The following is a 12,447-nucleotide window of genomic DNA, read 5'->3' as shown; positions in this document are numbered from 1 at the left end:
TGGCTTATAATATCACCCCTCAGCAGTCCCAGGAATGGAACATCCATAAGATGTGCCAAATCTGGCGCTTAGCCTCCTCTCTTCCCACTGCCGTGTTGCGGTGGCGAGTGGGGTATTAAGGTTGGGATTCATATCAGCCTTGTATTGGCAGCTGACATAAAGCTCAGGTTAGTAATGGAGGGCGATACACTCCTGTCAGTGTACATTGCTGTGCTGCTGGATGAAGTCACGTGAGTTCATCAGCTGAAGATCAGCTGATCAGCTCTGGTGACCTCATTACTGCATCAGTGATGCCTGGGAACATTCGTGAGACTATTCCCACGCAGCACCGGTGCCGTAAAGTGAGGTCCCGGAGCTCTCAGCTGATCTCCAGCTGACGAACTCCAGTGAACCCAGCCAGCAGCTCAGTGATGTACACTGCCGGGAGCTAGCATGCTCCCGTCAGTGTACCGGGTGATCGGGTCACCGGGGGACTTCGGGAGGATGCCGGACTGGTGAGAATAGTGTTTTTTTTAATTTAAAATAGATTTTCACTTTTTTTTACACCGCGCACATGCCGGCTCGGCTGAGGAGACTACTTCTCCCCTCAGCCACGCCGCTCTCTCTGTTATCAGCGAGAGCGGCGGTCGGATGATGGGAGAAGTAGTCTTCTTCCCTGGCCCGGGTACCATTTTTTGTGCGTTTTTGAAAACCTATTAAGACGCCACACAAGGTGGAGTCTGACCCGATTTCATAAACTTAACCAAAACAAAAAGAAACCCTTGATCTGAAAATATATAGTCCATTCATGTAAACCCAAAAATAATATAATGAAAATGCCTAAGGGTTCTTAAAATTATTAAAGTCAGACATAGAGAACCAAAGGACTCTTTTCAAAAAACTGTGGGATCAGTTTAATCATGCATATAGTAAATTTTATTGAAAAATATATACTCATATAAGTATGGGTTTACTCTATATGGGTTTACTCTATACTCTGTCTGGGTTTACTCTATATGGGTTTTTTCTACTTATATGAGTATATATTTTTCAATAAAATGTACTATATGCATGATTAAACTGATCCCGCAGTTTTTTGAAAAGAGTCCTTTGGTTCTCTATGTCTGACTTTAATAATTTTAAGAACCCTTAGGCATTTTCATTATATTATTTTTGGGTTTACATGAATGGACCATATATTTTCAGATCAAGGGATTCTCTTTGTGCGTTTTTGCCCTGCAGAAACGCTACAAAGAATGGACATGCTGCGCATTTTAACGCACTGACAATCCTGAGCGGAAAATTCCGCATCATGTGCACAGCACATCAGGATTGTCATTGCATTAGGTGGCAGACGGATTACCTAGCATTTTTGGTGCATTTCCGCACTGAAATAAATGCAGCGAAAACGCATCAAAAGCGCACAGTGTGCACATATCCTAAGACTGTCAGGTTAGCAGCCAAAAAAACAGCCCTCACACAGTTTCATGGACAGAAAAATAATAATGTGTTTATTTTTTTTACATAAAAATCTATGTTTGGTATTGCTGTAATCATACTAAATTGGATAATCATGTTCACAGGTCAATTTTACCTTAATGAATATTGTAAAAGCAAAACCCAAAAATCAATGGCTGAATTGCTTGTCTTCACTACAGGTTTTTAATGCACTGTGGAGAATGGCACTATTTCAATTTTCGCTTCAGGCAGCTTAGAAAGCCAGAGTCATCCCTGGTGGTACCGGGTATTGTTCCCCACTCACATAATATTCATGACCTATCCTAGGGATAGATCATCAATATCTACAGTGGATATAAAAAGTCTACACACCACGTTAAAATGAAAATCATATCAAGACGAATCATTTCAGAACTTTTTACATCTTAAATATCACCCATAATCTGTTCAAATCCATTGAGAAACAAACAAGTCATTTTGAGGGGAAAACTAAAAATAAGAAAACTAAAATAATGTGGTTGCATAAGTGTGAACATAGAAGAAAAATTTTTCCAGCTTAAGCACTGTGTAACTCCCTGTTTGGATTGAACATCTTATTTTTTGCATAATAAATTTTGGAAATTGGATACCACTTCGCTGGAAAACTTTTTCTTCTATGTTGATTACTGGTCACAGGACGGTATCCATGCGAGTGAGTATCTAAATGGATAGATTTATACTACTTGCTGGGGAGCTACTTCACCTCCTTTTACCATAAGTGTGAACACCCTCTTATAGATGAGAATGTAATTGTGTTCAGAATTAGCTAATCACATTTAACCTCATGTTAAATAGTAGTCAGTACACAACAACCATCATTTACAGTGATTGATTGCGGTAATTCCATGTACAGCAGGTGAAATCAATAATGAACATGTCACCAATCTTCTAAGAAATCTATTTCTAAAGTTGCTATAGACATGAAATTCTTACCAGATGTCGGTAACAACCAATCCAATCCACACAGACAAAGAAATCAAACCAAAGATCTTCCTATTGTAACAATGCTACTTACTTGGGAGCAAGATGAGGTATCACAGGAACCGTTTCTATTTAAAGTCCAGCGAGTTTATTTCAGTCCTCATAAACCACATCACAGGAAACTCAAATACAGCCCTTGTTCTGCACAAAGTGGAACATAGAGTAAAGAGTCCATACAGTAATGCGAGTTCACCCGCTTAGGTTACAGTCCAGCTTCTTACTCTTTTAGCAAAGGCACACAATCCTGGAGGTTTGCACACCTCCATATGCAGACAGGTGTGACACAAACAGGACTAATTTTACAATGTGAACCACACCCAGAGGTGGAGATGATGAGCAGCTGTCCTGCCCAATTCTTCAGCTGCTCACATTAAAACCCAGCCATGTTATGACTGATTAACCCCTCCTAGTACTATGTGAGAGCATTACTCCTTGTTTTACATTACAGAGGACATCCATCTCTGTGATACATATCTCCCATCTATGTGTCCTGCAGCCACCTTACACTATATACAATAGTTATTATACATGTAGTAAAGGCATATATGCTATAGCGATAACTTTATTTAAAGGATATCTGTCAGTAGAATCAATCCTCCTAAGCTGTCTATATGGACATGCAGATTATAGAAACGGGAATAAAATGATACCTTGATATCTGCGATCCGATGTCTTATTCAGGAGAAATCCACATTTTTTTTTATATGTAACTGAGCTGTTCCTGACTATGGGCAGAACATAGATCTCCCAGTGAATTTGCCTCCAGAGCTTGTTTTACATGAAAGTGGAGTTCCCAGTGTGATATGTAATTGTCGCTCTCTGCTCTCCTTATCTCACTGCAGAGCTGTGTGTGATTATAACTGACACATCTGCAGGTTCCTCTCAGCTTCAGCTTCTATCTCACAGGCAACCAGAGCTGCAATATTGTTGCAATACAGCAGAGCTGTGAGAGCTGCAGCTTCTATCATGTTTGTAAGTAGACAAAGTTCAGTTCTCCTGTTCTGTGTTAGTTACTTGTCTCACACTGGTTACTCCCCCTTTTATTTAAAACAAGCTCTGGACAGAGATTCTCATGCAGATCGGTATTCGGTCCATAGCCTGGAAGAGGTCATTTACATATAAGAAAAACATGGCTTTTTCTGGACTAAGACATCGGATCGTAGATATCAACGTATTATTTTATTCAGCTATTCATGACCTACATGCTCATATAGACAGCTTAGGAGGGTTGATCCTACTGACAGATTCCTTTTAAATATAGCAGTTCATATTAGTCATTATGATTAAAGATTACTGATATGGACTGATATTTATTTAATGTAAAATCTTTACTAACATTACTATAATTTGTACCGGGTCTACTTAATTTGGTCACTGTATTAGCGCACAAGCCGTTTTTAAAGCGTGTGCTGTGATTTATTATGTATTCAATAAAGATTATTTTTTTATGAATTTTCATTGTACTGATTTAAAGTCTAGGGGTGTTTATAGGTTATATATTTGATTTTTAAGTTCCCTTGAATATACTTTTGTGATCAAGGAATTTATAGGTGTAGAGTTAAATGAACAATATGTGCATTTCTGCCTTTTATGCTACGCATTAAGACAGATGGATGTATTACAAGAGCCCCCTTCTCCAGCCCCCTGCTCTATTTGCCAAACCAAATAGCTGTTTTACACGGCACATTATATATATATCAAGCGGAACTGAGGGAAAGGATAAAGGTATAAGATATAGGTATAGTACATAAATAAAAAGCTAATACATGATTCAGTATGGCATAAAGTAGAAGTTTTTCCCTACGGATCCTGACGGATCCACATTCAGAACAAGAATTTTATAAATTTACACATTGTATGTTGTTTTTTCAAATATTAAATTTCATTCTGATGAGACAAGTAGACCATCACTCTCCATCCAGCACCCAGGCTCTAATAGCGATCGTTCTTGAAGAATGGAAAAAGACAGATGTTGCCAACGTGTTCATTCCATACCTAGAAGACTTAGAGCAGTCCTTAAAAATCATGAAGGTCATACAACTAGATGTAGTTGCTATTGATGTCGGGTTTATTCATTTTTTTATCAATTAATTTGGGTAAAACTGAAGATTTTGTAATGAAAGTTATAATTTTAACCTTACTTTCATGTTATGAGCAGGGGTAGGATTCAATTTTTTAACAATAGGCTCCCTGTTTGTGTCAGGAAACCATGCCCATTTTTTTAAACACACCCATTTGAGAGCTAATTTTGATAGCCTCGCCCATTTTCCAGCACACTTTGCTCAATCACAAAATACAAGTAACGGGAACTAAAAATAAAAGTGTTTTTCCCTTCTTACCCCACCTATACCTTCATTTATAGTCTCATTGCCTTCTGTCTAGTCCACGCTATTCCAGTCAAACTGTCAGTCACCTCTTAGTATGGTGAATAGTTTTAAAGGTGTTTTTCTACAAGATTTGAAAATTAGTACTAAAGAAACCCTGCTCAAATTGGAAAGGATGATGATCTGTCCACCTGTCACCTTAACTGTCTATTGCTCCTAATCTCTGGCCTCAGCAACCACAGGCCAAATATGCGTGAAATAACATCACACCATGACCAGACCATATATTACCACCATATAGTGACCGAATAATACCACATACAATAGAAAAATACTGCCACACTATGAACAGACCACATATTACCACCACACAATAACCATATAATAACACACACAAGAGACAAATACCGCCACACCATGACCAGACCACATATTACCACCACATAGTGTCCGAATAATGCCACATACAAGAGAGAACTACTGCCACACCATGACCAGACCACATATTACCATCACATAGTGATGAAATAATACCACTTACAAGGGACAAATACTGTCACACCATGACTAGACTACATATTACAATTACGTAGTGGCCGAATAATACCACATACAGTGAAGGAAATAATTATTTGATCCCTTGCTGTTTTTGTAAGTTTGCTCACTGACAAAGACATGAACAATCTATAATTTTAAGGGTAGGTTAATTTTAACATTGAGAGATAGAATATCCCCCCAAAAAACAAGAAAATCACATTGTATAAATTAGATACATTTTTTTGCATTTTGCAGTGAGAAATAAGTATTTGATCCCCTACAAACCATTATGAGTTCTGGCTCCTACAGACCAGTTAGGCACTCCTAATCAACTTGTTACCTGCATTAAAGACAGCTGTCTTAAATAGTCACCTGTATAAAAGACTACTGTCCACAGACTCTATTCATCAGTCAGACTCTAACCTCTACAACATGGGCAAGACCAAAGAGCTTTCTAAGGATGTCAGGGACAAGATCATAGACCTGCACAAAGCTGGAATGGGCTACAAAAACATAAGTAAGACGCTGGGTGAGAAGGATACAATGTTGGTGCAATAGTAAGAAAATGGAAGAAATACAAATTGACTGTCAATCGACATCGATCTGGGGCACCATGCAAAATCTCACCTCGTGGGGTATCCTTGATAATGAGGAAGGTGAGAGATCAGCCTAAAACTACACGGAGGGAACATGTTAATGATCTCAAGGCAGCTGGGACCACAGTCACCATGAAAGCCATTGGTAACACATTACGCCTTAAAGGTTTAAAATCCTGCAATTCCCGCAAGGTCCCCCTGCTCAAGAAGGCACATGTGTAGGCCCGTCTGAAGTTTGCCAATGAACACCTGGATGATTCTGTGAGTTATTGGGAGAAGGTGCTGTGGTCAGATGAGACAAAACAAAAATTTAACTCTTTGGCATTAACTCAACTCGCCGTGTTTGGAAGAAGAAGAAGGATGAGTACAATCTTAAGAACATCGTCCCGACCATGAAGCATGGTGGGGGAAACATTATAAAATAGACATCCACTTCAGCAGTGATCATAAAAGCAGGGGAGACATGTGGGAAGAGGTATTTGGACTAACCTAACTACCCACCTACCTCTTCCCGCATGTCTCCCCTGCTTTTATGTTCACCACTGAAATGGATGTTCATTTTTGCCTGAATTAAAGGACTTTTAGTCATAAAGGAAATGGTGAGTCTTGCTTCGCTATTCTCTATATGATTGCCCATAGTATATAGTATACAGGTAATACAGTGATCACCAATAACATTATACACAGGAGTTCTGTATATAGTGTAAAGTGTCCATGTAATACAGTGATTACCAGTGACATTATACACAGGATCTCTGTATATAGTGTATAGTGTCCATGTAATACAGTGATCACCAGTGGCATTATACACAAGAGCCCTGTATATAGTATATGGTGTATAGTGTAAGTGTACAGGTAACGCTGACTCACCAGTGACATCTCCAATTGAAGTCCTTCATCTTCGCTTTTGCTATTCATCTGGCGCAGAGAGCTATCACTTCTTCCTGTTAGGACTTGACTCTGCAGGAAATAACACAGTTATCTATAGCTGATCACTTCTAGAAAACATTCCACACTTTTTCCCCAACTTCTATGCTGCACCAGATGAAGAAAAATAGCGACATTGTGCAGCCCTGCACGGTAACAAGACCTCCCTTATGATCACCCCATGGAAAACAATATCCTCAAAAGTATTATACTACAGCAGTAATAATGTCCTCTAATTAACTGTAATTATGTGCCCCATTTGCCACCATAAACCAATAATTTATGTTCCTCATTCTGACCCCCATACAGTAATTATGTCACCCATCCTGGCCCTTCCTTGTAATAATGTCACTCATCCTGGCCCCTTGATTTAATGACTCCCATCTTGGGCCCCTTCCTGTAATAATGTCCCCTTTACTGATCCTCTTTATTTAATAATGTTCCCCTTCCTGCTCCCCTATGTCCCTTATCCTGGCCCCCCATCCTGGGCCCGTATTTCCTCCATTCTGGGCTCGTATGTCCCCCATCCTCGATCTTTATGTCCTTCATCCTGGTCCTCTATTCTGTAACTCACAAGAATAGAAAAAACAAGATTCTTCTTACCTCTCCGCTTGCCAACGATATTCTGTTCTTGCTCATATGTTACGTGGAAGAGGCAGGCAGCTGACCTCAGCATGCACGTCGCCTTCTAACGTCACTGCCGTGCGCCGGCATTGTATGCCTCGACATCAGCTGCCTGCCTCTGATAGACCGACGGCCATTTTAACTATTGTGGTGCACAGCACAGATCAAATGGCTACGTGTACTGCAATCCATTTAATTCAGCTAAAACTGGCGAGTCCCTGGTCTGCAGTACTGGATGGAGGCACTGCTTCTTGATAGTTCGAGGAACAGGCGATAATTTTAATAATTGATTCCCCTGAACTTGTAAGAACCAGCTGAATCCCACCCCTGGTTATAGGTTTAAAAAGTGTTGTATGAAACTGAATCTCATTAAAATTTTGGAAATTGTTCTTGTGTTCTGTGAGATATTGATTAAATTCCTTCTTTTCAAAGGGGGTATACACATATACACACGTGGTCAAAATTGTTGGTACCCCTCGTTTAATGAAAGAAAAACCCACAATGATCACAGAAATAACTTGAATTTGACAAAAGTAATAATAAATTAAAAATCTATGAAAATGAACAAGTGAAAGTCAGACATTGCTTTTCAACCCTGCTTCCACAGAATTTTAAAAAAAATTAAACTCATGAAATAGGCCTGGACAGAAATGATGGTACCCCTGAAAATAATGTGACAAAAGGGACATGTTTAATCAAGTTGTGTACACTAACTAGCATCACAGGTGTCTACAATCTTGTAATCAGTCAGTGGGCCTGTATATAAGGCTACAGATACTCACTGTGCTGTTTGGTGACATAGTGTGTACCACACTCAACATGGACCAGAGGAAGCAAAGGAAAGAGTTGTCTCAGGAGATTAGAAAGAAAATTATAGACAAGCATGTTAAAGGTAAAGGTTATAAGACCATCTCCAAGCAGCTTGATGTTCCTGTGACTACAGTTGCACATATTATTCAGAAATGTAAGATCTATGTGACTGTAACCAACCTCCCTGGACGTGGCCGCAGGAGTAAAATTGATGACAAATCAAAGAGACTGATAATACGAATGGTAACAAAAGAGCCCAGGTTAACTTCTAAAGAGATTAAAGGTGAACTTCAAGCTCAAGGAACATCAGTGTCAGATTGCACCATCCGTCGTTGCTTGATGCAAATTGGACTTCATGGGAGACGACCAAGGAGAACACCATTGTTGAAAAAAAATCATAAAAAAGCCAGACTGGAATTTGCCAAACTACATTTAGACAAGCCACAAAGATTCTGGGAGTATGTCCTATGGACAGATGAGACAAAAATGGAAGTTTTTGGCAAGGCACATCAGTTCTATGTTCACAGACGGAAAAATGAAGCATATCAAGAAAAGAACACTGTCCCTACTGTGAAACATGGCTGAGGCTCTGTTATGTTCTGGGGCTGCTTTGCTGCATCTGACACAGGGTGTCTTGAATCTGTGCAGGGTACAATGAAATCTCAAGACTATCAAGGGATTCTAGAGAGAAATGTGCTGCCCAGTGTCAGAAAGCTTGGTCTCAGCCGCAGGTCTTGGGTCTTGCAACAGGATAATGACCCAAAACACACAGCTAAAAACACCCAAGAATGGCTAAGAGGAAAACATTGGACTATTCTTAAGTGGCCTTCTATGAGCCCTGACCTAAATCCTATTGATCATCTTTGGAAAGAGCTGAAACTTACCGCCTGGAAAAGGCAACCTTCAAACACAAGGCAACTGGAGCAGTTTGCTCATGAGGAGTGGGCCAAAATACCTGTCGAGAGGTGCAGAAATCTCATTGACAGTTACAGGAATCGTTTGATTGCAGTGATTGCCTCAAAAGGTTGTTCAACAAAATATTAAGTTACAAGTACCATCATTTCTGTCCAGGCCTATTTCATGAGTTTCATTTTTTTTTAATTCTGTGGAAGCAGGTTTGGTTTGATTAGCAATATCTGACTTTCATTTGTTCAATTTCAAAGATTTTTAATTTATTATTACTTTTGTCAGATTCAAGTTATTTCTGTGACCATTGTGGGTTTTTCTTTCATTAAACAAGGGGTACCAACAATTTTGACCACGTGTGTATATACAGTCATGGCTGAATGTGTTTGCACCCTTGAAATTGTTCCAGAAAATGAAATATTTATCCAAGAAAATGATTGCAATTACACATGTTTTGTTATACACATGTTTATTTCCTTTGTGTATTGGAAGAGCACAAAAAAAAACAGAAAAAAGGCAAATTGGACGTAATTTCACACAAAACCTCCAAAATGGGCAAGACAAAATTGTTGCAACCTTTCCTAAATTGTGGGTAAACAACTTTGTTTCAAGCATGGGATGCTCATTCAAACTCACTTGTGGCTAGTAACAGGTATGGGCAATATGAAAATCACACATGAAACCAGATAAAAAGGGGAGAAGTTGACTCAATCTTTGCATTGTGTATCTGTGTGTGCCTTACTAAGCATGGAGAACAAAAAGAGGAGAAAATAACTGTCTGAGGACTTGAGAACCAAATTTATAGAAAAATATCAACAATATCAAAGTAACAAGTCCATCTCCAGAGATCTTCATGTTCCTTTGTCCATGGTGCGCAGCATAATCAAGAAGTTTACAATCCAGGGCACTGTAGCTAATCTCCCTGGATATGAACGGCAGAGAAAAATTGATGAAAGGTTGCAACGCAGGGTAGTCCGGATGATGGCCCCAATCAAGTTCCAAAGAAACTCAAGTTGTCCTACAGGCGCAGGGTGCATCAGTGTCAGCACAAACTATCCATTGACATTTGAATGAAATGAAACTCTATGGCTGGAGACCCAGTTAGACCCCATTGCTGACACAGAGTCATAAAAAAGCGAGACTGCAGTTTGCCGAAATGTACGTGAGTAAGCCAAAATCTTTCTGGGAAAGGATCTTGTGGACAGATGAAACTAAGATAGAGTTTTTTAGTAAAGCACATCATTCTACTGTTTACCGAAAACGTAATGAACAAAGAAAAGAACTCAGTTCCTACAGTCAAATATGGTGGAGGTTAAAATATGTTTTGGGGTTGTTTTGCTACCTCTGGCACTGTGTCAAGGCACAGCTGCCGAGTGCACAGGGATTAGGGGCTCCTACCCTGATCCTAACACTAGGGGGCGCCCTAGCTTGCCATATTCCACCAGATACCTCTGAAGGTGAGGATGCCATGGCCTCTGCCCTCGACCTAACTCCTGAGTTTGCCCTCCGCTTGATCTCCTCCCCCACCCGGGGAAGAGGGGCTCTACTGTGCACCGAAGTACTGTACTCCCACCCGACAAACAGGGCAACACAGACAGGGGTAAACAGAAAACTCCAGGCACACAAAATATTCTCTCGCATATAACAGAGGGAATCACCGGGGTGTGAAGGTAGGAGGAATAAACCAAAATGGAAGAGGATAAGGAATAACCATGCATACAAACCAGGCAACAGTCACAAGTAATTCATCCAAAACTCCTTTTCATAAACTCCACTCTCCACTAGCCATGCAGCAAGATGCTAGCTCTGACAAGGAACTGAGTAAGAGCCCAGATTATAAAGGGAGAAGGAGTGGTTAACCAAGCTCAGCTGTAAAGGTAGAAGGAGTGGTTAACCAAGCTCAGCTGTAAAGGTAGAAGGAGTGGTTAACCAAGCTCAGCTGTGAACACAGGGAAATCCAAGATGGCCACTTAACCCCTGTTCCGCCAAAAGAAACCAACACATTTAAAATGAAGAAGTGCTTCTTCTCAAAGCAGAAGCAGGAGCCATCCGACTCTAAGGTCTTCTGGCTCCCATCTGTTGCAGTAACCCCGTGACACACTGGGTGCCTTGGCTGTGTGCAAGGTATCATGAAATCTGAAGATTACCAAAAGATTTTGAGTTGCAATGTAGTGCCCAGTGTGAGAAAGCTCGGTTTCTGTCCTAGGTCATGAGTCTTCCAGCTGGACAATGACACCAAACATACTTCAATAAGTACCCTGGAATGGATGGAAACTGTCATGGGGATACCTCAACAGAGTGGGGTCAGACGATCACTGCGTCTGGTGACACATACACCTGTGGTAGTTAGAATGGCTTCACCACCCTATTAGAAATTCTGGCTTTCTTTGCTCTGGTCCTGCAAGGGTTAAACTGCTTAGTTGCACTCCTGGAGTTCTCTGCCTTGGGTTGTATCAGCTGTTATAAGATTGTTACTCCCAGCAGGTATAAAAACCCTCCTCCTTGATTCTGACCTTGCCAGTGATAGTTACCACTACCTGGTTTGGAGTTGAAGGAGAGACCTCAGTGTTTGGAGTAGGCATTTGGAGAGTTTTTCAGGAGATTGCTGCGTGGAGTTGGTTTGCATATTTATCCTTATCCTCTCCCATTTGGTTTCTTCCTTCCTATTCCTCACCTATTTCCCACTCTGTCATTTTGTGAGTGTATTTGATTGTAGTTTTCTTTTATTTTTGTCTGCTTATCCAAGTGTCATAGAAAATATTAAGAATTTCTCTCTCTCAATGAAAACCCTCATTCCCCCTCCTCTATTCCTCTATACCATTTGTCAAAGAAGCTCACCATCTAAGGAGCTGTTGCTATGCAAATTAGCACACACAGGAGAAGTGACTAATACGCAAATGCTAGTACAAAAGGAGCCCCTAACCTAATTAACAGAACAGACCTGTGATAAATATACACCTAGGCGAGAAGGATGCAGTTCCTGGCTTCAAAAGAATTCTCTCTCACCCCCAGGGCATCCCCCTTTTGCTCAACAGAAATCTACAGTCTCGCCGGCACCGACACGAAATATGGAATACTGGAAGTTCTATACTTCCGATAATAATGTGACACATATTTTTAGCGGTGGGGTTAGCTAAGGAACATTACGCATATTTTCTAGATCTTTGAGCCCATCCGGTGAGCTGTACCAGAATAACGGACTGCAGCTATGCCATGTGTAGTCTCTAAGGAAAGGTAAGTTCGTAGTAAAGAATATGGCGTCACTT

The sequence above is a fragment of the Phyllobates terribilis genome, unplaced genomic scaffold, assembly GCF_046119375.1.
Source record: "Phyllobates terribilis strain yellow unplaced genomic scaffold, ASM4611937v1 Scaffold_2__4_contigs__length_985480577, whole genome shotgun sequence".
Taxonomy (NCBI): domain Eukaryota; kingdom Metazoa; phylum Chordata; class Amphibia; order Anura; family Dendrobatidae; genus Phyllobates; species Phyllobates terribilis.
This window is presented reverse-complemented; position numbering follows the sequence as displayed.